Source organism: Molossus molossus, unplaced genomic scaffold (assembly GCF_014108415.1).
Source record: "Molossus molossus isolate mMolMol1 unplaced genomic scaffold, mMolMol1.p scaffold_m16_p_1, whole genome shotgun sequence".
NCBI classification, from domain to species: domain Eukaryota; kingdom Metazoa; phylum Chordata; class Mammalia; order Chiroptera; family Molossidae; genus Molossus; species Molossus molossus.
In genome coordinates, this window is record NW_023425344.1 from 100,486,324 (window position 1) to 100,512,523 (window position 26,200).

Here is a 26,200-nt window from a genome sequence, read left to right on the forward strand (position 1 = left end):
AAGAAAAAGCTAAAGAAGTTCATCACCACCAAACCAGTATTATATGAAATGTTGCAGGTTTTCTTGAAGAAGATAAAAAAATATGAAAAATAAAATGGCAATACACATCTATTAACAATTGAATCTACAAACAAAATGAACAAGCAGAACAGAAACAGACTCATAGATACAGAGAACTTTTTGTTGGTTGCCAGATGGGAGGTGGGGTGGGTGATAAAGGTGAAGGAATTAAGAAGTACAAATTGGTTGTTAGACTGAGGAACCTCAAAGGGAAGGGGGGAGGTGGGGTGAGAAGAGAGAAACCAAAGAGCTTATATGCATAACCAATAGACACAGACAATAATGTGGGGAAGGCAGGAGGGGGGTAAGAGTAGAGAGGGTCAAGGGCAGGGGGAAGGAGGGACATCTGTAATTCATTCAACAATAAAGATAAGTTTAAAAAGAAATAAAAAACATGGAATAAGTAAAACAAATAGATTTAAAGAAATTTAAATATTAATGTCAATAGTTATTGTATGCCACTTCATTAATTTTTATAACAAGCACTGGCAAAATACACAGAAATGTCTAGCCCACAAACATATACCTAACCTTTATAAATTTCAACCTCCTCGTGTATTCCATTTTTTCCATTGTAATTGACTTTTCAAAATCTTATTTCGCCTTATCTCTTCTTATTTTACCACGGATAGGCTAATGAGCATTAAAAATGTCCAAAAAATAATAAACAAAAGAAACAAGAATAAAAAGCCCCAAGAGCTAATTGTCTTATAAATACTGCATTAATTCCATAATAAAATATTAATTTGCCTTTACTGATCTATATAACATTACTAACTAAAATTCATACATTAAGAAGTTAAAGCCCTGGCCGGTTTGGCTCAGCGGTTAGTGTCAGCCTGCAGACCAGAGAGTCCAGGGTTCAGTTCCCGCTAAGGGCAGGAACCTTGGTTGCAGTTTGTCCCCGGCCCTGGTTGGGGTCGTGTGTGTGACAGTCACTCAGTATGTCTCTCTTGCATCGATGTTTCTCTCTCTCTCTTCTTCCCTCTCTCCCTCCCGCTCTATCTGAGGATAAATGCAAAAATGTCCTTGGGCGAGGGGAAAAAAAAACAAACCTAAAAATAATATCCTTTCACTTATTTCGTTAAAAATATTACTCTAATATTTTTAATTCACTTGAGAATTCAGTGACAGAAAAATTCCATGATAAAATTATGACTTTTTCTACACTCGTCAATGTTAGCAAGACACAGGTGCAATGTGTACTTCTATCAGAAAATAATGTCTTTAGAGCCAAAAACACTTAAGCAAATATGACATGATCTTCCTAGAAGGTCACTCCTGATCTTCCTAGAAGCAAATTAAACTCCTGCCATTTATTAATTTTTTTTTTATTTTACTTTAGGGTAGATTGTGCTACTATTTTGTGAGTAGATATTTTATTTATTTATTTTTTTTATCCTCACCCAAGGACATTTTTCCACTTTTTTTTTTGTTTAGGTAGAGTGGGAGGGAGAGAGAGGGGAACAGAGAGAGAGAGAGAAACATCGATGTGAAAGGGACATATCGAGTGGTTGCCACCCGCACAACCGACCAGGGCCGGGGACAAACTGCAACCGAGGTACATGCCCTTAGCAGGAACCGAACCCGGGTCTCTCAGGACCGCAGGCCGACGCTCTAACCGCTGAGCCAAACCGGCCAGGGCGTGAGTAGATATTTTAAACAAGGTAGTCTAAACTCTTCTATGGGAAAATGCCATCGGGATTAAATCAAAATACTACACTGATATCAGTATATAATACTAAACTGATATACTCATAATACTATACTGATATAATACTATACTGATATCAGATGATAGTATCTCTGTAAATAAATCAAAGAATCTTTTATTTAACATTTAATCCTAGTTTCACAGATATAGAAACTAACAAGTAATGGTGCCAGAGTTATGACAATAAACACCAGTGTGCAGAGAGTCATTTCCAGGTTTAGTGCAATTAGTCAAGTAGATTAACTGCCTTTCTATAGTGGCTATGGAAGAAAGATGATTAGGGTATGGTGCCAAGAGCCTTCTCTATACAACTAACAGTGGTTGCTTCCGTGCCATGCAGAGTACTAAGTAATAAACATGCATTCTTATCTAAGGTTCACAACAGTCCCTTCGGGGACTGTATACATACTCCTCTCATTCTCAAAGTGTCCCAGCCACCCACCCACCTCCCCTTTTCACCTACCATCTCCTCTTCATCCTTCAAGTTTTACAAGTCATTTCCTCAGGAAAGCTTGCCGGGCCACCTTCAAATCAAGTTAGGTTCACTAGTTCTAGGTTTCAGAGCTCCCTGTACTTTACTTCAAAAGATTTATGCACCCTGTTGCTGAAAACAAGGTACCTAACTCAAGGTCTTGGGGTACACAAAAGGCACTCAAAAAATATATGTTGAATTTATGTTCCCCAATTTTACCAAAAACAAAACAAAACAAAACAAAAACGTTTTGACATGTAAGTTAATTGCATGAAGTGCTATAGCCTGGAAATAGCACAGACCAGAGTGTTTGTGATTCTAATTCCCATGCTCTATTCCCACATACTATGATGAAGTGTTCCAGAAGGCAGAATTCTTTCAAATTAATATTATCTTTGTATTGACTTCCACTGTAAAAATTGAGACACTTCTTGAAAGGAAAAAACATGAGTCTCTAAATATAAGTAAATCACATCTAAGAATGCAATATGCCTTCCAAAAATCACACTGAAGGGACAAATTATAACTTTCTGGTAATAAATGGTCTGAGTATTGTTTATAGCAATATCACTGCACTAAAACAAAAAAGAATGGTAAAGGGAAATTGCAAACACAAACCACAAAATGTAATCATTTGTCTCTTTCTCTCTACCTGAAGTAGAAATTCCCAAAGTTTTAATATTATTGCTAAGTCTTTTGCCAGCTTCAAACTGTCTTTTCATTCCTACCACTTTGTAACCAATGTAACTTTGTTTTCAATTTGCCACTAGCATGAATTTACTGGTCTCTTTTTCACCCATTTTCAAAGGCTAAAAAAATGTAACAGTAACTTTAGATAGATAAGCACATGCTGGCAAAGACTGACCAGTACAACCTCTGTTTGGCACTGGAGACCCAGCCCAGTCTGGATCCACATGCCAGGAAGTTGTCTTGGTTCCCAATAATGCTAAGGATGACCAGTCCTTTAACAGATGGTGCCAAAGCTGTCGATACTTACTGGCTTGTTTAACCAATGACAGTTGTCCTCGCTAGTAGCTATTTCATGTCAAAACACTGTTCAAATTGGTAATGGGATATCCTCACCAAAAACAAGTACAAGAGAGACCAATAGTCTAGCTAAAAACAGTTAAGTAGGCACCAACACCAAGACTTAATGTTTGGCACACAATGCTTCTTTGAATGCCTTTGGGACAATTCAGAGGAATTTGTTAATTCAGGGTACCTGTAGGTGAAATTAAGACTATGGTTTGCCTTTAAAAATTAATTTCTACTTAGCTCTGGCTGGTTTGGCTCCGCAGGAAGAGTGTTGGCACATGGCTGAAGGGTTGCAGGTTTGATCCCCAGCCCTGGTCAGGGTGTACAGGAGGCAACCCTCTCTTACACAGATGTTTCTCTCTCTCACTCTCTTTGTCTCATTCCCTTCCACTCTATCTCAAAATCAATGGAAAAATACCCTCTGGTGAGGATTAATAAAAAAAATACCAAAAAATAATAATAATTTCTACTTTTATTAGTATAATTTTTTCTTTTGATATATTTCAATTGCCTATGTAGAATACAACATAGAATTAACATCCATTTTAAGTAATTAATTAGTCTGTTTACAAACATTATTATAAACAACAGCAAACTCAGAAATATTTTTCTTCATGTTAAGGTCTGATGGAGAGAGCAATGAAAGTAAATAAACCTCCCAGACCGGTGTGGTTCAGTTGGTTAGAACATCATCCCATACACTGAAAGGTTGCCTGTTTCATTCCAGGTCAGGGCACATACCCAAGATGTGGGCTGGATTTCCAGTCACGGTGCCTACTGGAAGCAACCCATTGATGTTTCTCTCTCCCTCTCCCTTCTGGTCTCTTTAAAATCAATAGACACATATCCTCGGGTGAGAATTATTTTAAAAAGGCAAATAAACCACTGTTTATTTGATGCTGGCTACTTTTAATTCTAATTAAGGTGACTTCATAAGAAAGAAAAAGGACCCCGACTTCCCTCTAACAAAACTTCCCAGAGATTCAATGTATGAGAGAGTTGATCTTTAAAGGTGATCTTTCAAGTTCTGTCGAACTTTTCTGAGCTACAAAATATTAAATATCTATCCCCCAAACCTAATTCTCTTTATAACTGGATTAATACAGAATTGAAATCACTTTCTTCCGGCCAGCAAAACATTCAAGATCGTGTCCCCACTTTTATTTGTGTCACATTATTTCCAATGGCTGGGTATTGCCAATTCAAAAATCTCTCCCAGCCACATAAGGGACTCATTTAACTCCTGTTCAAGTCTACTGACTGCAAAGCATCTGTGAATTAAAATGGGGGGGGGGGGGGGGAGAGCTCACTCTTCATTTACAGAAATGTCCACGGGTGGATTCACAGGCTCCTCACGTGTTCTGGCATTAAAACACCTGCGAGTGGCCGTTCTCACGCATTCGGTACGCCACACGGTCACAAGGCTGTTCGCTCCAAACTCTTCTGCGAACTTCGCAAAGACGCACAGATTCCAGGCTCCCCGGATCCCTCCTTCGCCCCATCCTCCCGCTGCCTAGTCGGAACAAAGTTCCGCAGCGTGAAGGCACTCATTTAAAAGCACGAAGTTTGCCTCGGTCTTCCCCGCTTCGGCTCCGGAGGACTCAAGTGAAACTTGCAGGCGAGACACGTCTCCCGGGGACCGAAACTTGCTCTGGGGGGGAGGGGGCAGCGGGTCTGCCCTCCCGGGATCCGCGCCCCCGGCCCCTTCCACGAGCCCCGGCGGGTCGTCCCGCGCTGTGCCCCGCAGACCTGCCCCGCAGACTCTCCCCGCGCGCCCCCTGCGCCCCCCCCCCCCGCCGGCGCCCGCCAACCTGTCAATTACCCCGCAGGACCCCACCATCCAGGTTCCAGAGCGGGGACGAGGACGGAGCCGGCCCGCGCGAGCGCTCGAGGGCAGCCGCGTCTCGGTCCGCCTCCCCCGGGTCCGAGAATGGCGGCGTCCTGCTCTCCGGGGCCAAGTGGAGCCCTTGCCCCGGAGGAAAGCCGGGGAGACGCCGCCGGCGGCCGGCCGCGGGCGGCGGGAGAGGAGGAAATGAAGTTACCTCCGGACGGTCCCAGCGGAGGCAGCGACGGGGGCAGAGCAGGGCGTCCCGGTGGCCGAGCAGGTCCCGGCGCGGCGGCGGCTACCGCAGTGCCCTCCGCCCCATTGTTTCCCTTCCAAGAGGATCCCGGCGAAGCCGAGCCCGGGAACCAGGAAGTTCCCCGGCGCGACACCTCCTGCCGCCGCTATGGAAACGGCCCCCGCCTCCCAGGGCGGCTAGCCCGGGACCCCGCCCCCGCGCAGTCGGCCCCGCCCGCCTCACGGGCCGCCGCCAGCCGTCGCCGCTGTGGCCTCGGCCGCCGCCATCTTGGCGCGCCCGGCGCCCCTTCCCGGCGGCACCGCACTCGCTCCGCGTCCCCGCCGCCCGCGGGGGCGCGCGTCCGGGTGCACTGCGGCCGCCGCGGCCAGCCGGGCTCTGACGCTCCGGCCCCGGGGCGCTGAGGGAGCGACGGAGGGGCCTGGGGCGCACGGGCGACCTTGCGGGCACTGCAGGAACACGGCAGACGGACGCTGCTGTTCAGTGGACAGGTCAGGGATGCTGGGGCCAGGCGTGAGGCCAACGGGGAGCAACCAGGAGCATGGTCGCTGCAGCCAAATGCTCGGGATTTGATTTCTGGCTCCTCTACCTAGCAGCTGTCACACCTTAGACAGTCTATTTCATGTCCTCTGTGCCTCGGTTTCTTTATCTTAAAGTGGCATAATAATAGTACCTGTCTCTTAGGGCTGTTACCTGAAACAATCGAATGGTTGGTCATCAGTAAGTGCAAAATAATCATTCATTTAATAAAATGGCGTTGCTTCGGACAAAATTCATGTTTCTGTCATTCTTCGGGAACTTGAAGTGTTCAAATCAGCACTACTTTAAATAGGCTACTGTGTGAAATCCCACTGCTACTTAAAAGTTCTCAAATGTTCATCTTTTGTCCCATCTTTCTCTAGGTCAGCTTTCCTTTTTAATTTCACGGAAATTGTCAAGAGTTTTAATCTCCCGAGTCTTCCATTAAGAGGTGCCATAAAAAGATGAATGATGTAAACTTTCCAACACTGTATTTAGCTGACAGTTAAATGATTTATCCAATAGAAGCTAGAAAAGTTAGGGTGTACAAATAACAAAAAAAGCTGCCTGTCCTTGGTTCCAGGAACTAGAATTACTAAAACTGGCAACTCTGCTGGATGATATTACCTCTCTTTTCCAATTGGTGAAAACTGACACTAAGAAACTGGGTGCTGTGTGCCCGATGGGAGAGGAGGGATGGAAGGAGGGTCACATCTTTTTTTTTTTTTACTTTTTTTTTCTTTTATTGATTTTAGAGAGAGAGGAAGGGAGAGGGAGAGAGATAGAAACATCAATGAGGGAGAACATCGACTGGCTTCCTCCTGCATGCCCCCCACTGGGATTTGGCCCACAACCTGGGCACCTAGGGCCCTGACTGGGAATCCAACCCCTGACCTCTTGGTGCATGGGTCATCGCTCAACCACTCAGCCACACCAGCTGGGCGGGAAGGTCACATCTTTTTTTTTTTGGTGGCACGTGCCCCTAGGGGGAACTGAACCCAGCACTCTCTGGTCTGCAGGACGACGCTCAACCACTGAGCCAAACTGGCCAGCGCAGGAAGGTCACATCTTAAAGATGCAAACTTTAAGAACTGTACATAAGATTAGGTCTTACATGGTCTCTAAGGCTCCTTCAAGCTCACAAGTGTGATCTTATTTGTACACTTTTAAGAAAATACAAATTTGTACTCCCCTTGGGTCTTTTTTCACTTCTCCAGATTTGTGAAGACGTGTTTATTTTTATGAACCTCATCCAAACATGCCATAAATTGGTTGATGTACGAATTGGGGTAAAAGCAGATCAAGAGTTAGGAGGACATGGCAAACATTTTCAACATCCAAACATTTCTCCAGAAGTTGTGGAATGCTCTGATTAGCTATCACCCAGACTGGGATATCCTGAACTTCTGAAAGGCAGAAGCCCCCACTCACACAGTAGTCCCACTGGACCTGCAGATTTCTTTGCACATGGTAGGCCCTCAACAAACAGTTATTGAGTTAAATTGCCATGTTTGTGGTTCAGCTCTCATCACTTAAGGAGACCTTGGGAACCACAGAGATACAAAAAAGATGTTACTCAAGGGACATCACTGCAAACATCATAAACAAGAACCCAAGTCACTAGTTAATGAGTTCATGGGAATTTGGATGAATGACCCTGGCCACATGCTTATTTTGCAAAATGAGGTAGAAATTTCAGATATGTTTTTCCATAAATTATATGGGTAATTTTTTAAGACTTTATTTTAGACTTCATTATGAGCACCAGTGATTCAATTTTATATTTCAGTGATAGCACTCTGACACTACAGTATTAATAAGGTTCAGAAATCCCCATATTTCTCCCCAAGCCAAAGTGTCATCAGTGAGTCATGTCACCTCAATATAAAACCTGATTTGTTCTTAAGTAGAACTTCTGGGGTTTGCCATAATTTTTATTATTAAGCATCTTAGAGGTATTGTTAAACTATAAACACAGATTTTTATCTTTCTTGTTTACTCAGATATCTTCAGGGTGGTGCTTGACATGTGGTCAGCATGCAATTTCACTTATATGTGGCATTTAGTAAATTTTAAATTTATGTCATGGTTTTAAAGGAAATAATGATAGAATCATTTTTCCTCTAAATCAGAATGGGCAAATTTTTTTCTTAAAGGGGAAATAAGAGTAGTTACAGACAATATGTAAAAGAATGAGTGTGGCTATGTTCCACTAAAAATTGCCTATAGAAATAGATGGTTTTGACCCACAGGGCCATATATTACCAACCCCTAAATAACTATATTGATTATATTCACTCCAACATGAAATAACAGATATTTAAATACCCTTTAACTGAAGAAAGGGCAAAAGCTTGATATCAATAAAGCACCAAAAGTGAAAAGACATATGGATTAACAGTTTGTATTACCAATTAAAATATTTTACAAATACCCAAAAACTACAACCAGTGAAATGGTAGATGGATATTTTGCATTTCACTTTTGTAAAAGTTATATATTATGCTAATGAAAATAACTTAAAATGTTGCCAAAAGTAAAAGTATATGTTTGAATCTCCCACAGGATGCTATAATAACTAAGGCCAGAAGTACAATTTGTGGTGAGAACATAAAAACAGAGGACAGAGAGAAAAAAAAATTCTCCAAAGCAAACCATCCATCCTTCAGTCTCATCTTTAGAACACGGATGAAAGGGTAGGTCCTTAGAGTCTCCTGTAAATTGAGACTTTGAAATGTGAATCCATGGCTATCTGATCCATTTAATTTTTTTTAAGAGGGGTTAGCAGATCATTTCCTAAGGGAGGAATTTTTTTTTTTAAATAAAGCTGTGGAGAGCCTTGCAGGGCACATTTTCATCCTCACAGGCAGCAGTACTTTCTGAAATTTCATAAGGAACCAATGCTCCTCCATTAGTTACGAAAGTCAGTTCCAAAGATACTATACATATTTGTTCTTCATGGTTGGAGGGGGGAAAAAAGTCAACATCTGTGTACTCAGTATAAGTGAAAAAGCAATGGAGAACCAACAGCCACATACACACTGTTCATATTAAAAAGTTAGGCGTTGGTTTAAAAGAGAAGTTATTAATTGCAGAGCAAGGGAGACAAGTCCATGGAAAGATTGTGAACTCCATAAAATCATATGCAAGATGTTGTGTATGCATTTTGTTACTTATAACTATCTGAGGTTGTCTGGTTTATTTGTGTATCATTTTCTTCTGTTTTCTCTGTCTCCTTATCTTAAGAATGTACATACCATGAGATTGAGAAACTTACTTGTCTTTTCCCCTAGTCTATTCCTCGGTCCAGATCAGTATCTGATCTCTATAAGTAATTGTACAAGGAATGAAGGAAGGGAAGGAGGGGAGGAGAAAGGAAGATAGGGAGGAAAGAATGCAAGAAGAAACAAAGGTATACAAATACCCATTTTGGGAGGAAATTTTCTAACTTTTCTCACATACTCAAAAGTGTCTGTGACTCAAAGAAAAAAAAAAAAGCAGGAATGACTAGTTTTCAATTACATAGGCTGCCTCTCATTATCTCCTCTGCCTTTTTTCTCACAAGCCACCCTGCTCCTAACTACATACCAAAATGGTTATCATGGTTTCCCAGAAATCTGTAATGATGCCTTATCATTTGAAAGTGTCTCCTTATGTTTTTATAGCTTTCGAGAACTTCTGCCTGCTCAACTTATAGTTGCCATATTTCACCTCTCCATTGGGCCACTTCTTCGATGTCATGCCATTTATTTATCATTTGTCCCATCGAGCAGAGGTGTATTAAAAAGTATTGTAAGCCTGGCTGGTGTGGCTCAGTGGTTGAGCATCGACCCATGCACCAAGAGGTCGCCAGTTCAATTCCCGGTCAGGGCACATGCCCAGGTTATAGGCCAAATCCTCAGTGGGGGGCATGCAGGAAGTGGCCAATCTATGTTCTCTCTCATTGATGTTTCTCTCTCTCCTTCTCCCTTCCTCTCTGTTTAAAAATCAATAAAGAAAAAAAAAAGTATTGTAAGATAATTGAAAAAACTAAAGTACAATTTCAAGACATTTTTGCTGCTGTTGTAGGGTAAGAAAACTTTTGTCTCTGTGTAGATGGTTTTTTAATGGACTTTTAAACTCTTATGCATATATATATATATATATATATATATATATATATGTTGTATGATATAGTTTTCAAAGATGCTCCACCCACCCCAGTGAACCATGCCTTCAATATCTACATCCTTTTATATCCTCCTGCTCTTAAATCTAGACTGGCCCTGTGACTTATTTTGACCAAAAGAATAGGGTGGGAGTGATACTAAGTGGTTTCTAAAGTAGATCATAAGAAGTCTTGCAGCTTCCTCCTGGGTCTCTGGAGCACTAACCCTCCCAAAACTCAGCCACTATGCTGAAAGAAGCCCAGCCACATGGAAAGGCCACATATAGGTGGTCTGAATGAACCTTTGCTGAAGCCCCGTCCGCTGCTAGTCATGTGAGTGAGCTATCTCAGGTGTCCAGCACAGTCAAACCCTCAGATGCCTTGAGCCCCAATCATGTGACTCAATGAGAAACCCCAAATGAAAATGTTTCAGGTGAGCACAGTCAACCCATGGAACCATGAGAGCAATAATAATTGTTTTAAGCCACTGAGTTTGGGGGGCTTTGTTGCCCCACTACAGGTAACTGAAATAAGTTGATTAAAAACAAAATGTTAAAGCCATAGTTAGCTAAAACCTTAAAAATATAAATATTGCCCTGGCCGGTTTGGCTCAGCAGTTGGAGCATCAGCCCGCGGACAAAAGAGACCCGTGTTTAGTTCCCACTAAGGGCACGTACCTCAGTTGCAGTTTGTCCCCAGCCCTGGTTGGGGTTGTGTGGGTGGCAACCAATCTGTCTCTCTCACATTGATCTTTCTCTCTCCCTCTTCCTCCCTGTCTTTCTCCCACTCTATCTGAAGATAAATGCAAAAAAAAAAAAGTCCTTGGGTGAGAATAAAAAAAAAAAATATATATATATATATATATATATATATATATATATATCACCTTGGCCAGTTTGGCTCAGCAGTTAGAGTGTTGGCCCGTAGACCAAAGGGTCTCAGGTTCAATTCCCAGTCAAGGGCACTTACCTGGGTTGCAGGTTCGATTCCCATCCCTGGTCCAGGTCGTACAAGACACAATCAACCGATGTGTCTCTCTCACATCAATGTTTCTCTCTTCTCTCTCCCCCTCCCTCCCTCCCACTCTCTCTAAAAAAAAAACAAAAAAAAAACAATGAAAATATATCCTCTGCTGAGGATTAAGAACAACAACAACAAAAATTAACTGACATGCTGTATGTCAAGTTATAAAAGGACAAGGTGTATATAAGTGCCTAATGACTATGTTGTTTACCTGAAACTAATATAATATTGTATGTCAACTGTAATTGAAAAATCAATTTTTAAGCCCCTAAAAGTCCCCCCACCCTAAAAAAAATAACAAGGTAAACTTGAAGAAATCCTAAGGTATTGTTTTTCACTACCAAGTTGCTGATTACTCCTGGTTCTAACCTTTGAGGTGGGGTGATATGCTGGGCATTGTGAAACAACACGATGATCTTAACCTTTGGGCATCTGCAAAGTAAATATACTTGCAATTACAATTGACTTAAATAGATAAAAATAAGTCTTTGCCCACATGCTTTGGCTATAAAAGGAGAGAAGAAGTGGTCACAAGTAGCCTGACTAAAGATTCAATTAAAATAAAACAACAGATGAAAAAAATATTTTAAAACTCTATTCAGCCTCTGTTTTCTATTTGCTAATACTTCATGATAATTGCAGGTCCACAATTCCTAATCTGCAATTTTGAAATCCACCAAGCTCTGAAAATCAAAAGTTTATTACCTTTAGTTTTGCACCTATCTTACTTGGTAGCAACTGAACTTTCTTTTGGCTATTTATGGTCTTTATCTTATTTAATATGAACACTCATCCTGTTGCATAACTATTAGTGTGTTGGATTATAACGTCCTGCCCCAGATCCCTTTTATGCTACCCCACAACTAGCATATGGTATATGTGCTGTGTTGCCGGTTTGGCTCAGCGGATAGAGCGTTGGCCTGCGGTCTGGAGAGACCCGGGTTCGGTTCCCACTAAGGGCACATACCTCGGTTGCAGTTTGTCCCCGGCCCTGGTTGGGTTGTGTGGGTGGCGACCACTCGATGTGTCCCTTTCACATCGATGTTTCTCTCTCTCTCTCTCCCTCTCACTCTATCTGAACAAAATATCGAAAAATGTCCTCAGGTGAGGATAAAAAAATAAAAATAAATAAATATATAAAAGTCAAAACTCCTCAATTCCAAAATATGTCCGGTTTCAGACCTGAAACAGACTTTATTGGAGATCTGAAGTAAACATCTTTGTGCAGGGGGGAAGGGCAGCAAAGTCTGGAGTCATTGAACACTCTCTGGATTCAGATAGCCTGACTTCAAAGTCCCGTTCTGTTGCTTGCCGCCTCTGAGACTTGGATTAGTACGTAACCCACTGCCTCAGTTTCTTCCTCTGCAAAATGAGCATAGTCATGGAGACTATCTCATAGGGTTCTTAAGAGAACTAAATGAAATTATGTGTGTAAAATCTTAGCCCAATGATTAGTAGTTAGTAAATGCTCAACCGATGTGAATTCTTTTGTATTATTATTAAATGTAAGTTTTTATGAATTCAATAAAACTAATAATATCTCCGTTATGGTTCAGTGAGGAAACAGAGAACTACTCAGGTATTATCAGCAGAAATATATGTAATATAGGGAAGCGGCCGCGTACAAAGGTTTTGGAGGGAGTAGATGGGTAGCGGTTGGAAAAGGGCCACCAATGACTCTCCGGTTGCGCCACATCAGCTGTGGACGTCAGGAAGCTGCTGCACCCAGAATCAGAAACTGCAGGAAATGACAGGAAATCCCTGCCAGTGTCACAGCTGCCTTGCAGCTTAGAAGCTGGTTACTGTCAGGGAACCTCTTGGAGTCCAGGTTCACTGCACTGTTTTGTGTCTGTCAAACCCTCATGTCAACTGCTGCTGCTGGAGCAATAATGACATGCTCCTTATGCAATCCAAATGCCATGAGTGCATCTAACCTTATAAGAATTGTGTGAAAGTGCAACCCCCGTGATACAGACAATATTCAACACAAGTAATTTAATAATACAATTTCCATGTGTGAAACACCACAAATGCTCTGTGAGGCAGGCAGGAACTGCAGCATCGAGACCTCAGCAGAACAGTGTGAGACTCAGGTCCTCATACCCACCTAGTGTGTGTTTCCTTACGCCAGTGTGTCCTGTTTAATCATCTGAGTTCTACGTTACCCCCAAATCCTCATACCATTTACATTATTATATAGTTAATGCTTTTTGTTAAATTCACAGTTCTACCTAGATCAATTTAAAGAAGAAATTTTGCATCACTACCTAAATTATAATGCAAATCATTCAAGTGGAAAACAGGTGTCACGTAACATAAACCAAAGATGAAAGTAAAAATGAACACACTGAAAATAAAACAATGATGTTAAAATCACTTACATAGCATTACCCACAGAGAGCTCTAAGCCTGAAGCCTGAGCTCTCTTTGTTGAAAAAAGACATTTGTGTGTGTTAGAGATATTAAACATACTCACAGTTAACACCCTAGCACCAAAGAGACTCACTGATGTATTCGCAGGGACTAAAAGGTGACAAAAATCTCTGAAAAGACATTAAATTTCTCACTATGTGAAGCAATGTTATTTAAAGCCTTCCCCGTCTTACCTACCATCATTAAAACATACCTCACACTTTGGGTAACACTGCTTTCTGCCATATCATGTTGAAAGTTTAGCTGAGAATCAGTATTTACAATTCAATTTCTAAAACTCTAGATAGCTGAGTATTAAATATATGTTGGTATGTTTTGCTCCTACTGACTCATTTAGATAAGATTTTTTGTTGATATGAAATTCATATAATATAAAATTAACCATTTTAAAGTAAACTATTCAGTAGCATTTAGTGCATTCACAATGTTGTACAACCAACACTTTACTATAGTGTCAAAACCTTTTCATCACCCCAAAAACAAACTCTATACCCTGTAAGCCATTATTCTCCATTTTCTCTCTCCCCAGCCCTGGCAAACACTAATCTCCTTTCTGGGTTCATACAATATACAACCTTTGTGTCTATCTTTCACTTAGCATAATATTTTTGAGGTTCATCCATGTTGTAGCATGTACCAATACAACATTCCTTTTTATTAGCTGCATAATATTTCATTGTATGGATATACCACCATTTGTTTACCCATTCAATCATTGATGAACTTCTGGGTTGTTGCTGCCTTTTGGCTCCTAAGAATGCTATTGCTATAAATGTGTGTGTACATATATCATTTCAGTACCTGTTTTTTAGTTAGGTTGGATATAAACTTAGGAGGAGAATTGTAGGATTATATGGTAATTCTATGAGATTAGCTACCTGGAGATATTAACTACCCAAAGCATTACTATGAAATTTAGAGTATGCACTAAATCTCAGTTTTATCACAGGTAACCAATTCAAACTAAGTTAAAACTGAATATGAAACAAGTCCTCAAAATATAAATCTAGTGCCCTGACCAGTTTGGCTCAGCAGTTAGAGCGTTGGCCCATGGACCAAAGAGTCATGGGTTTGGTTCCCAGCCAAAGGCATGCACCTTGGTTGTGGTTCAGTCCCTACCCTCAGTTGGGGCCATGCGGTAGGCAACCAATCGATGTGTCACTCTCACATTGATGTTTCTCTCTCTCTCTCTCTCTCTCTCTCTCTCTCTCTCTCTCTCCCTCTCTCCCTCCCTCCTTCCCACTCTGTTTGAAAATAGAAAAATAGCCCTGGCCGGTTTGGCTCAGCGGTTAGAGTGTCGGCCTGCGGTCTGGAGAGACCCGGGTTCGGTTTCCGCTAAGGGCACGTACCTCGGTTGCGGTTTGTCCCCGGCCCTGGTTGGTCGTGCGGGTGGCAGCCACTCGATGTGTCCCTTCACATCGATGTTTCTCTCCTCTCTCTCTGTTCCTCTCTCTCCCTCCCACTATTAAAAAAAAATAAAATAAAAGTTAAAAAAAAAAGAAAAATATCCTCAGCCAAGGATTTAAATATATATTTTTTATACATATATATATATATAAAGGCAGTAGTCTATTTGAAGTTTTGAAAGAGAAGACTCAAATAGCAATAATTTGTCATTATTCAACCTTCTCCATCAAAGGTAAATACTGCACTAGTACACATGACTATTTCTACAAGAAAACGGTATACTACATAATTTTATAGAGATGATTTGCCAAATTCTATCAGGCCTTGGATATACCATCATTAAAAACCCTTTAACGCCCTATACTGTTTCTGTGTTCTCCAAACAAGGTTCTTGCTGCTATTAGGCTCCTTGGGTAAGTTATTAACAATAAAAGAGCGTTTTGAATGGAAGACAAAAGAGTTTAAACCATTAAAGATTTTGCCCTGGCCGGTTTGGCTCCGTGGTTAGAACATTGACCTGCGGTCCTGAGAGACCCGGGTTCAGTTCCCGCTAAGGGCACATACCTGGGTTGCAGTTTGTCCCTGGCCCTGGTTGGTCGTGCGGGTGGCAGCTACTCGATGTGTCCCTTTCACACCGACGTTTCTCTCTCTCTCTCTCTCTTTCTCTCTCTCCCTCCCACTCTACCTGAACAAAAAAATGGAAATAGATGTCCTCTGGTGAGGATAAAAAAATAGAAAGATTTTATACTTGCACTTTAAATTAATACAGGTTCATCAGTAAGCCAAGCTGATACAATACTGAGACAAAGAGTCAGATATCAAAGTCTAGAGCAGTGTCTAGAGTTGTGCCAATCCTCGGGTCCATCCTGAGACATTGTGCTGGCCATGAGAGCAGCATCAAAAGAGAGTGGGCAGTGAGTCGTTCTGTGGCTGTGTGTGACCAGCAGCTTCTGGTTTACACACAATACCCTGTTCATTTCCATTTGTCCTTCCTTAAAATTGAGTACAGTCTTGCCCAGCTGGTGTGGCTCAGTGGATTGAGCATCCTGCCATGGACAGAGGGGTTCCAGTTCCAATCCCAGTCAGGGCACATGCCTGGGGTTGCAGGCTTGATCCCCAGTAGGGGGTGTGCCGGAGGCAGCCAATCGATGTTTCTCTCTCATATCCATGTTTCTATCTCTCTCTGCAAAAAATCAGTACAAGCATGTTTTTAAAAATTGAGTACAGTCTCTCAGAAAATGCTCTCCTGTCTCAGCTATGTGAAGTCAGGTTTGTTTATACTGGAGGTGGGATATTCACAGAGAAAGTCCCTGTAACCAAGGTGGTGACAATGGTCATCACAGCAGAGGAACCCCAAGGGAAAAGGTAAATGCCCATTTATCAGGGGAGGTTTTCTGGTCCTGCTGCCTTGTTACATCTCCAAACCCCTAACACCTTCCCCTCTCATACATCCCAAGCCAAGAATTTAGGTGTTTTGTGACTTGGTTTATAAGCAGAAATAAATGCCTTACGCAGTGGTTCTCAACCTTCCTGATGCCGCGACCCTTTAATACAGTTCCTCATGTGGTGGTGACCCCCAACCATAAAATTATTTTCGTTGCTACTTCATAACTGTAATTTTGTTACTGTTATGTCTTAGGCAACCCCTGTGAAAGGGCCGTTTGACCCCCAAAGGGGTCGTGACCCACAGGTTGAGAACCCCTACCTTACAGTCTCTACAAGAAACTCTGAGACTTAAATATTTCAGGCTGGAAATAGATTAGGACAAGAATCTAGGCAGTACCCTAGTCAACATAACAGTCTACACCGAGGGCAGGGTCCTGAGATATAGGCTAAGCAGGTAATAGAAATGAGTGGGTAGAAGAACGTGGCAGAGTCTAGTGCACACTCCACAGACTCATCTCCTAACGTGGCTCACAGCCACATCACATTCCAGCCACTTTGCAGGTAGTTGTGGTCACGTGGCTGAGTTCTGCTCACAGAGGGCAAAGGCAATGTGAGCACTTTCTGTCCTGGCCCGCAGAAACGTCCCACAGGCAATTCTCTGTGCTCTTTCCCCTTTCCAGAGCAACTCTGGGAGTCAAGTGGACGATGGCAGGGATGGAATGAGCTTGAGTCCCTGCATTTCTGCCAGAGAACATGACCACCCAGTAGCAATATCCAACTGGGTTTATCTTCATGAGAAATAAAACTTCATTGTATTAAGCTCCTGAGCTTTGGGGGTTCACCTATGGCAGCAGCTGGATGAGAGCGCACCAATCAGTAGGAATGTATGTTGCGATGCAGCTGTCAGTCACTTTACAGCAGAACCCTCTACTCTACCTCCTCCTCACCATCTATTCATTGCCAAGTTTCTTGGAAGGAGTGATCTACATTGTTTTCTTCACTTCTTCACTTCCCACTCTTTCCTCTTGCCATAAAATCTAGGTCTGGCCCCACACTCTGCTGAAATGACCTCCCAGCTGTCCATCCAACAACACTTTTCAGTCTATATGGAGTGGTTTTTAAAATACAACAACAGGCAGTCTTCAAAAAGATGTAATTGACATGTTTTCCCCTCTAAAAATTAATCTGTTTATCAGCTCCCTTTTCCACTAGAGGAAATCCAATCTTAGACATTATTGGGCTTCCCTACCCAGTTCCTGAGTCATCCAAGGTTCAAGAAGATTTTAGCACAGAATACTGGGGCCCGGGTCTTTGGTTCAAAAAAGTCAAAAGGTAGAAGAGATAAACCACAGAATTTATATGCATGTACGTATAACCAATGGACACGGACAACAAAGCCGGGGACGGGGTGGAGGGGATGAGGAGGAGGGTGTCAATGGGGGAAAAAAGGAGAAACATCTGTAACAAAAATAAAATAATAAAAAAATTAAATTTAAAAAAAAGTCGAAAGTGACATGCTTCTCCTCCAGCCCATACTCTTCACTAGGGGACAAATGGCTCCCCTGCTTTTGTTCTGGGCACAAGGGGTGCTACCTACCTGTCTAGGTAGACAATGCCTGTACCACCTGCCTCAGGCCCCACTGTTCTGGCCTCAGTTCAGTGTGTCATCCCTCAGGACACTCCCTCCTGCTACCAGTACATGCCCAAGTTTGCAATCTCCTTGGAGCTCCTCCTCTGCTCTCAAACAATTCAACTCTTTCGGTTGTCAGGGGTGTGGAATCCTTGCTCTCCAAACTCAAAATCCCCACCTGGGCCAGGGAGAAGTAAAAGTATTTCCCACGGAGAATTAAAGTCTCAGTAGATTGTCTTGTGGCACTTGCCTCGATTGAGCTGTCTGAGGCGGAGAACAATTTTTCTCCTTGAATGTCTATTTCAATTCTGCGAACATTCCGTCTGACTTTTTCTTCTTTCTTTCTGGTTATTCTCTCTTAGTCCTCTTTGCTCTGCCCACCCTTAAATCAATGTTTTGTTTTGTTTTTCTTTTTGTCCCTAAAAGTACTCTGAAAAATTATGTACTCTCCCCGTACAGTTGATATTTAAAATGTTTTTCCTAAGTCTAAACAGTTGCAAAGAATACATTTTCTTGTACATTGTAAATATCAACATTTTAAAATGAAACTTTTATACCGTTCCTTTAAATAAAACTAATGGAATCTACAAAACATAGTGATATGTTATAACCCACTATCATCCATATTGTAAAATATTTCAACAACCTCTTGTTTAACAGTTGGCATTTTATATGGTTTCTTTTTCCCTTTGATATCATATTTCCTTTCTCACAGAATTTAACTCTAATGTAATATATTTTATACGTTATAGTCTTTATTAATCACTCTCTTTGTGTTTCCCATAGTCACAAACCTCTAAATGTTAAACATTTCTTCTGGACTGAGTTACGTTGCAATGATTAATGGTATACAGTTGATCACAACATAAATATTATAAATTTGATAAATAATTATTAAACAGAAAAGTAGCTTTACTGAGGTATAATTTAAATCCAAAATAATTACCCATTTTAATGAGCTTGGACAATTACGTCAGATATATAACTAACATCACAATCAAAATCAAGAAGATATAAAACATTGCCTGGCCAGTGTTGCTCAGTGGATTGAGCGTTGTCCCATGGAGAGGTCTGGGTTCGATTCCCAGTCAGGGCACATGCCCTGATTTCAGGCATGATCCCCAGTATGGGGCGTGCAGGGGGCAGCCAATTGATGTTTCTCACATTGATGTTTCTATCTCTCCCTTCCTCTCTCTCTAAAAAATCAATAAAAACATATTTAAAAAGAAAAATAAGGTTCCACTTCTTTTAAAAAAAAAGAAGAGCCTGGCCAATGTGGCTCAGGGGATTGAGCGTTGTCCCATGGACTAAGAGGTCTCAGTTAGATTCCTGGTCAGGGCACATGCCTGAATTTCAGGCTTGATCCCCAGCAGGGGTATGCAGGAGGTAGCCAATCAATGCATCTCTCTCACATCAATGTTTCTATCTCTTTCTCCCTTCCTCTCTCTCTAAAAAAAATCAATAGAAAAAAAAAAAGAAAGAAGATATAAAACATTTCCTTAACTCCAAAAGTTCCGTCTTGCCTCCTTGCAGGCAATCCTAACCTTATCCCAGACCTGGGCGACTGCTGAATTGCTTTTGTTCCTATAGTTTTGCCTTAAAAATACTTTTTTATTGGAAATTGCTGTGGTCTGAATGTTTGTGTCGCCCAAATTCATATGTTGAAAATCTTATGCCCCATGGGATGTTATTTGAAGGTAGGGCTTTTGGGAGCACTCTTCCCTCATGATTGGCAACAGCGTTCTTATAAAGAGACCCCAGAGAGCTTCCTAGACCCTTCCAGCACGTGAGGACAGCGAGAAGGTGCCATCTGTGAACTCGGAAGTCCTCAGTAAACACTGCATCCCTCAGCACCATACAAGACCTTGGACTTCCCAGCCTCCACAAGTGTGAGAAATAAATCTCGTTTGCTAGTAAGTCACCCAGTCTGCGGCACTTTGTGATAGCAGCCCAAACAGACTAAGATAGAAATGCATCTCTTAATTTATGGGACTAGAGATAGATAAATATATACATTTTCCCCTAGTGTAGTCATCTGTTGGTAAATATTATTTGTTGCTAGAGTGAGACAGGGTTCACAATCAATTCCATTCTATTCCTATCTTTCATTTTTATAGATGTAAGTTCTGAGAAACCTTATTCACATAAATAAGTGAATGAGAAAGGGAAAGGTTATATATATAGTAATGGCTCTCAAATCTTTGAACTGTTTTTGAGTTATGCTAAAAATCACAAGAATGATCTATAATCACAGACTACTTCTGATGACAGCTGACAACTCACTAAGTTCACTTGAATTCTGCTGAATGCAAAGGCTGGCAAGGGCCTAGCACTTGGTCACTGGTGTCATTCGCTTGCTCAGAACCAGCAGCAATATTTTCTGTCACCCCTTTGTTTGCCATCCTGGGGAATTTTACCCTCCAGGACAATGCAATGGGATGTGATGAAGAGTGTGTCTTTCTTTTTTTTTTTTTTTTTTATCCTCACCCGAGGACATTTTTCCATTTTTTGTACAGATAGAGTGGGAGGGAGAGAGAGGAAGAGAGAGAGAGAGGGAAACATCGATGTGAAAGGGACACATCGAGTGACTGCCACCCGCACGACCAACCAGGGCCGGGGACAAACTGCAACCGAGGTACATGCCCTTAGCGGGAACCGAACCCGGGTCTCTCCGGACCGCAGGCGGACGCTCTAACCGCTGAGCCAAACCGGCCAGGGCGAGTGTGTCTTTCTTTCTTAAAGCAATTGCAAAAGGATAAGAAAGGAGACACTGCCCTCCACTTCCCGACTCCATCGCAGGCACATTCTCAGACAACAATTAGAGGAGTGATTAGAAATGGAAGCTGAAGATCTAAAAATGATCCTCATTTCTTTTTTTTTTTTTTTTTATCTTATCTTCACCCGAGGACATTTTTCCATTTTTTTGTTCAGATAGAGTGGGAGGGAGAGAGAGGAAGAGAGAGAGAAACATCGATGTGAAAGGGACACATTGAGTGGCTACCACCCACACGACCCAACCAGGGCCTGGGACAAACTGCAAATGAGGTACGTGCCCTTAGCGGGAATCGAACCCGGGGCTCTCTGGACCACAGGCTGAGCTCTAACCGCTGAGCAAACCGGCCAGGGCAGATCCTCATTTCTTAAAAGGATCCTAAAACATCCATGCTCATGTACCTCTTAGAAAGTCTTCATACACCGCTAAGAGTAGTTTATCCCAATTTAAACACTTCTGCCTTAAATAACCAGCATTAGTTTGAGTTCAGCCCCAGGTCATCTTCATCTTGTCTAGTTCTACACATCCCCCTTCTGTGACAATGCACCTGTGACTTCAACCACCATGATAGGCTGATAGCTCCCAAGTCTCTGCCTCCAGATCAGACCTCTATCCCGAGAGTAAGAACCATGCATTCAATTGGCTGTTCAACATCTTCACTTCTCACTCTTCTGCCTTAGGTTCCATATGCTTTCTAATACATACTCACTTATTCTGTCCTAGATTCATGAGAAAACATTCAACCCCATAAATTAAATGGGGAACGGAGTAGTTAGCATTTTTCTATTATTTTACTGTCTACAGTGTGCTCTCATGTGTATTAAATACATGTGTATTTAATATAAAGTATACCAAGTATACATGTTATTCTTGCAATAAATGCTTGTATTTTACAGATGAGCAAACTAAGTCTCAGTGAGATCAAGTGAAAAGCAAACTACATTCCAAAAAATATAAAGGAAATAAAAGATTTACTCTCTGCCTTGACTCAGATGGAGAGAAATTACTTAAAGATATTAAAAGTAAACCCAAGCCCTGTGCACACCAGGAGCTAAATGACTGTTCAGGTAGATGAGGCAAAGGATGTTTTTTCAATAGTTTTAGTAAAAAGTAGAATAGATTTACAATCAGTGCAAAGGCAGTATATCTCATTATCTTATAGAAATATGAAAAAACATTAAAATTAGTTGGGAAATAATTTAACTTACTCATAGTACCTAAGACCCAAAACAATTTGATGAACAACTTCAATGATTTAAGGGTTGTTCAGCCAGAAACAGGAGGTGAGATGTGTCACTTCCTTGGCTTCCTTCCAACAATTTAATTCCACACAAAAGGAAAAAAAAAAAGGTTTTCCCATTCTTTTATAGATTATGTCTTTGACACAGTCATTCATTGAGTGTACATTTCCTGTCCGGAGTAAGGTGTTTGTGGGTTGTGGGGGAACAGAATGTCTTAGGCTCTTCACATCTTAAACAAGTGTTTGCAACAAAGCCCGGGAATGGGGTATCATGGCTTCACTCCCTAACTCCGTCTTACTCAAACCGGAAACATAAGCCACGTGCCACTTATTCCCAGCTTTGAATGAAAAATTAGATTGTAGCAGCTCAGTGACAGCAACAGTACACAGGACATTACTAATGTCACTGAATGTAATGCATTTTGTCATCACAAAAGTAATGCTTATTGTAAAAAAAACTCAATACAGTGGTAGGAAAAATAAAGGTCCAAGTTCCACCCCACACAGTTCCTTCCCACACAGGAATTCCTTGTTAAGAGTTTGAAGTGAATCATATCTATTTCCATACACTTACAAACACACACTGTATTGTTTTTGAAAACCTAAATGATATACCACTTATATTATCCTGTGATTTAGATTTTCATTTAACAATATACTTTAGAGTTCATTTTAATATAGATCAATTTTATTCTTGTTGAGAGTTGCACGATATTCTTGATTTACCATCATGTATTTGATTATTCCTGTATTGGCGCACATTTAGGTTATTTTCAGCATTCTGGTATTGCAAACAAAGGGGCAAGGGACAGCCTTGTACACAATCTTGTGCACATCTGCCAGAATTTCTGCCTGATCGATTCTAAAAAGACTCATTGGACCACTGGATCCATGCATTTACATTCGGATTAGAATCACACAGCAATTTATGATTATCTTTACTTTTTTATCTTTCTTTTTAACTCACAACATGTGATCATACACATTTCAAGCTGGGAGGAATCATGCCAGTGTTGGGAGAAGCCTTTGGCATCTGAGGTATGTCTTAGTCCATTCAGATAGCTATAACAAAAATGCCATAGAAGATGTGACTTAAACAATAAACATTTATTTCTCACAGTTCTGGAGTCCAAGATCAAGGCGCTGGTAGATTCAGCATCTGGTAAAGGCCTGTTTCCTGGTTCATAGACAGCTATCCTCTGGCTATGTCCTCATATGGCAGAAGGGATGAGGGTTCCCTGGGGGCCCTTTATAAGGGTCCTAAACCCATTCATGAAGGCTCCACCCTCATGATCTAGTCACCCTCAAAGGCCCTACCTCCTAATACCATCACCTTGGGGATTAGGTTTCAACATATGAATTTAGGAGGACACAGAACTTCAGGCTACAGCAGGGAGGGACAAGTCCTCATCAAGCAGGGCTGTCCCATAGACTGCAGGACATTGAGCATCCTTGACTCTGTGAGTCACACCCTATATGAGTTGTCTATTGCTACATAATGAATTACTCCAAACCTAGCACCTAAAAACAATTATCATTTATTATCTCACAGTTTCTGTAAGTCAGGAATCTGGTTGGCTCCTCACCACCTGGGCCTCTCTGGAGGGTTGCTCACAACAAGGCTTTCCACAGGGCAAACAGAGAGAAGACAGAGACGACAGACAGACAGAGAGCCCAAAAGGAAGCTGCAGTGCCTTTTCTAACCTTATGTCAGAAGTGGTAGATGTTCACTTCTGCTGCTTTCTATTGGTCACACAGATCGACTTTGCTACAATAAGGGAAGGACTGCAAAGGGGTGTGACTACCAGGAGTGGAATCACTGGTGGCCATCTTGGAAGCTGGCTACCATATACCTACAACCACTGTGACAGCAAAAACATCCCGCACATGCTCCCAACCACTCTAGCCTTCCGAGTTAAAAATATCGCTTCATTTCATGGCGAGAACTGAAGCAAGAGGGAGACAGTGACTTGCTTAGGTTCTACAATTGCCAGTGGCAACACTCCTCAGTAAATGCATCTGTGGGTAATCTTTAGAAATTACATGTGTTCATTCAAGAAAAAAATTATGATAATAATCATATAGTTAGGTGAACAGCAGATTTTTTTGGTCCCATGCCTAGAAATTTAGCATTCTTCATACTGGGTAAAGTAAGCTTATGATTTAAAACTCCTCTCCAATTATTTTTTAAATATGTTGTTATTGATTTTTTAGAGAAAGAGGGAGAGAGAAACATCAATCAGCTGCCTCCTGCACGCCCCCTACTGGGGATCAGGGCACACTGACTGGGAATTGAACCAGGACCTCTCAGTCCATGGGACAATGCTCAACCCACCGAGCCACACGATCTGGGAAAACTCCTCTCCAATTCTCCCCAATATGGTTAAGATTCAGTCTGCTATAATAACTTTTTTTTAAAAATCTTCACCCAAGGATATTTTTGCATTTATCTTCAGACAGAGTGGAGGGAGGGGAAGAGAGAGAGAAACATCAATATGAGAGCAACACATTGACTAGTTGCCTCCCACATGACCCCCACCAGGGCCAGGGACAAACTGCAACCAAGGTACATGCCCTTAACCAGAATTGAACCCGAGACTCATTGGTCCATGGGCCGGTGCTCTAAATGCTGAGCCCAACTGGCCAGGGCTGCTACTATAATTTTTGATATTGTCCAAAGTTTCATGAAAAAAAATTTTGTATGCAAAAGAACTCTAATCTTGCAGAGTCTTTAATTTGGGGTGAGAAGAGTTCGGGGGGTGTGCCTAATGGTCATAAGGCTACTGAGACTGATGATGACAGGCCCAAAGCATTATAGCCATTATCTCTTTCAGTTTTCACCACCATCCAGTGGAGGAGGGTATTATTATTCCTTATTTTCCAGGTGAGGAAACTGTGACCAAAAAGATCTAGTAATTGCTAAGTAACAGAGCCTGGACGAAAGCCAAGTCTGCTTCTGTAACTTCTGCCCTTACATGATTAGGACTGAATTCTTTAGTCTTACAACAACAAAAAAGAGTAGTATTTAGTTCTTTAAGAGAGGCTAAGAGGAGAAGATCTGAAGAAGATCAAAATGATTATAATTCTCACAGATGAAAGAATGAATTATTTTAATCACCAGGAAAGAACTGTATACCTTAGACTTTCCCTAAATTGATAATGAAACTTACACAATGATGTGATTACCAGTAATGCTGAGTTTCTGGACAGTCAGGGACAGGTTTGTTACCTTGACACAAACACAGTGAGACATCATATTGCATGTCAAAGTTTTAGAACTAGCAATAATCTGGGTACATAAAATCTGAGGAGCCCTAAATGCCAATTCTCACCCTTTGCACTGTTGGTCCATTTGGCCACAACCATCCCTATGTTCACAGCCATCAGGCCTCTGAGCCTTATTTACCTCATCTACCAGCATTTTGAGTTCCACATTTATTCTAGTCCTGCTTGGTATATAAAACTGATAATAACCATTATTACTAGACACCAAGTGTGTACCAGACATAGTTTTAGGCATTTTAGCTGCATGACCTCATTTAATCATTATAACACTTCTTGATAGATAAAAAATCAAATTGATTAATTTAAATAACCTCCCAGTGTCAAAGCTAGTAAGCATGTCAATCAAATTCAGAATTGTCTCACTCCCAAACCTATGCTCTTGTACCACCTCACACTGCCTCCCTTAAAGGCCCTGATCTGGAAAGGTTGGTATGTACATTCCTTCAGTAGTATTGACACCTTATTTTGAGCAATGGTGAAATTAGTATACCCCTCCTTTCTCCCCTTCCCTCCACCATCCAATTTTAGTTGATTGTGTTTTTTTTGTCCTTTTCTTTATACCTTTAAGAATATGTGGGCCATATGAAACCATGCTATAGAGATGAGTGTTTTGCATATTTTGATTAGAGAAAAACTGGGGGAAAACGGAATAATCAAAATACACCTGGTGGTATAAGCACACAAAACTCGGAAGAGCATGCCCCAGCATGCAGCTCCAAATTCACATTGTGACTGATGTAGAGTAAGAATTTCATGATGAGTATATCTACCCGATGATAGTGAACAATCAACAATTACACTTTGCTAAATAATGTATTTTTTATAATGTTTGCCATCATATTTGAGATGCACTATTAGATTATATCTTTTAAATAATGGATAGAGGATATAAAATAAATTTTGTTGAAAGGAAAAATCTCAACAGAGACCATGACAATTACCCAAAGGGTGGGCAGTAAGCTCAAAATTAAAATAACCAAACCAACAAGTGAAATCTC

The 26,200-nt window shown here is 41.3% G+C and overlaps 1 pseudogene; it reads right to left on the reverse strand.

Moving 5' to 3' along the window:
• Positions 1 to 3,825: 3,825 nt before the first annotated feature.
• Positions 3,826 to 26,200, reverse strand: part of LOC118633852 — a 36,908-nt pseudogene continuing 14,533 nt past the window's right edge.